Below are 2,500 nucleotides of genomic sequence, written 5' to 3'. Positions count from 1 at the left end.
ACCACTGGACCGGACCACCGGAACGGACCAGGCGGGTCCGCTTGCCCAACAGGACGCGCTTGGGGTGGGGGGAGGAGGGGGGGGAGGGCTGTTCTTGCAACCCCTCCCCCCCACCCTACCCACCCCACCTCCAACCCCACCCACCCACCTCCAACCTCCCACCCCACCTCCAATCATTCCCCCCCCTCCCCCCTCCCCCACCAGACGTGTTCTAGTCGTTGACCTTGGCTTTGCCTTCCAGAAAGAGAAAGAAAAAAAAAACACACATTTTGGGTCAACTACCAGTGACCTCGTGGGGCTGCGCCCCCCCCCCACACGCACCCCCCTCCCTCCCCCCACACGCACCCCCTCCCCCCCCCACGCACCCCCTCCCTCCCCCCACACGCACCCCCTCCCCCCCCCAAGTTCGTTATCAGCGGCGGTAGCGTTGTTGTTGTTGTTGTTGTTGTTGTTGTTGTTGTCAACAACTGGTGGTAGTGATTATTATGATCGGGTTAATCGGAGCGATGCAGATACGCCCTTTGTGTGTGTGTATGTGTGTGTGTGTATATGTGTGTGTGTGTGTGTGTGTGTGTGTGTGTGTGTATGTGTGTGTGTGTGTATGTGTGTGTGTGTGTGTGTATGTGTGTGTGTGTGTGTGTGTATGTGTGTGTGTGTGTGTGTGTGTGTGTGTGTGTGTGTGTGTGTGTGTATGTGTGTGTGTGTGTGTGTGTGTGTGTGTGTGTGTGTGTGTGTGTGTGTATGTGTGTGTGTGTGTATGTGTGTGTGTGTGTGTATGTGTGTGTGTGTGTGTGTGTGTGTGTGTGTGTGTGTGTGTGTGTGTGTGTGTGTGACAGGTGACGCTGTACAGAACACCTGTCTTCTGCAGGTGTGTGGGTCCCCCACAGGTGTCGGCAGACACAAACACTCTCTCTCTCTCTCTCTCTCTCTCTCTCTCTCTCTCTCTCTCTCTCTCTCTCTCTCTCTCTCTCTCTCTCCGTTTTCTTTCTTCTTCCCCTCCCCCCTCACCCTCGGGGTCTTCGTGTTTCAAACACGTTGGCCATGCCCGACCACCATGACCCACACTTACCAAGGTCACTTTTGTGGTGAGAGAGAGAGAGAGAGAGAGAGAGAGAGAGAGAGAGAGAGAGAGAGAGAGAGAGTCACCCACCCACCCCAGGGTGAACGTGGGCCACCTAACCATCATCCCTTACCATTTAAACCCCCCCCCAGTTCAACCCACGATGGAAAATGTCTTGTCCTCGTGTTTGTGTTTATCTTATCAAAGCCGTAAACACGTGGCCCAGTTTTCATATCATTCTCTATAGATGATAAGAAAACAGAGTAAATATCTCTCGTGGGTATGACAAACGACCCTTGACAAGCGACCTAACTACCATTCACTAGATCAGCTGTTGTTGCTTCTGAAGAAGAAGTAGTAGATGTTGGGGTGGATCCTGTACACTTTCAAGAGAAGAGAAATAAAATTTGTTTATAATTCCCTTTCTCACATCAGGGGTAAGGTAGGTACCTCCGGTGTCCGTAGGCACAGGTGTGGTCCCACAGGGGCCCGTAGGCACAGGTGTGGTTCCACAGGGGCCCGTAGGCACAGGTGTGGTCCCACGGGGGTCCGTAGGCACGGGTGTGGTCCCATGGGGGTCCTTAGGCACAGGTGTGGTCCCAAAGGGGTCCGTAGGCACAGGTGTGGTCCCACAGGGGTCCGTGGGCACAGGTGTGGTCCCACAGGGGTCCGTGGGCACAGGGGTGGTCCCACAGGGGTCCTAGGCACAGGTGTGGTCCCACGGGGGTCCGTAGGCACAGGTGTGGTCCCACAGGGGTCCGTAGGCACAGGTGTGGTCCCACAGGGGTCCGTGGGCACAGGTGTGGTCCCACAGGGGCCCGTAGGCACAGGTTTGGTCCCACAGGGGCCCGTAGGCACAGGTTTGGTCCCACAGGGGCCTGTAGGCACAGGAGTGGTCCCAAAGGGGTCCTTAGGTACAGGTGTGGTCCCACAGGGGTCCGTAGGCACAGGTGTGGTCCCACAGGGGCCCGTTAGGCACAGGTGTGGTCCCACAGGGGCCCGTTAGGCACAGGTGTGGTCCCACAGGTGCCCGTAGGCACAGGTTTGGTCCCACAGGGGCCCGTAGGCACAGGTTTGGTCCACAGGGGCCTGTAGGCACTGGAGTGGTCCCAAAGGGGTCCCTTAGGTATCAGGCTGTGGTCCACAGGGGTCCGTAGCACAGGTGTGGGTCCCACAGGGGCCGTTAGGCACAGGTGTGGTCCCACAGGGGCCCTTAGGCACAGGTGTGGTCCCACAGGTGTTTGTGTTCGGGGATCAGTGAACACAGGTGTGGTCCCACAAGTGTCAGTGGAAGCAAGTGTGGTCCCACAGTGGCCCGGTAGGCACTGTCCGTGGTCCCACAGGTGTCAAGATGCACCTGGGCTCCCCCACGGGTGTTACAGCACAGGTGTGGTCCCACAGGTGTCAGAGAGAGAGAGAGGGGAGACAGCCGCCATGGAG

At 57.6% G+C, this 2,500-nt stretch overlaps 1 protein-coding gene across 1 annotated transcript in view; it reads left to right on the top strand.

Annotated features, from left to right (window-relative positions):
* The window catches only part of LOC139761384 (chondroitin sulfate N-acetylgalactosaminyltransferase 2-like), a 31,524-nt gene that overhangs the window by 3,890 nt on the left and 25,134 nt on the right, over nt 1-2,500 (top strand). The window contains 1 exon segment of the mRNA XM_071685515.1: nt 2,462-2,500. This exon segment is cut by the window's right edge and continues 54 nt beyond it. The gene's annotated coding sequence lies outside the window, so the exon portion shown is untranslated.

The sequence above is a fragment of the Panulirus ornatus genome, chromosome 40 (genome assembly GCF_036320965.1).
Source record: "Panulirus ornatus isolate Po-2019 chromosome 40, ASM3632096v1, whole genome shotgun sequence".
Classification (NCBI taxonomy): domain Eukaryota; kingdom Metazoa; phylum Arthropoda; class Malacostraca; order Decapoda; family Palinuridae; genus Panulirus; species Panulirus ornatus.
This window is presented reverse-complemented; position numbering and strand designations above follow the sequence as displayed.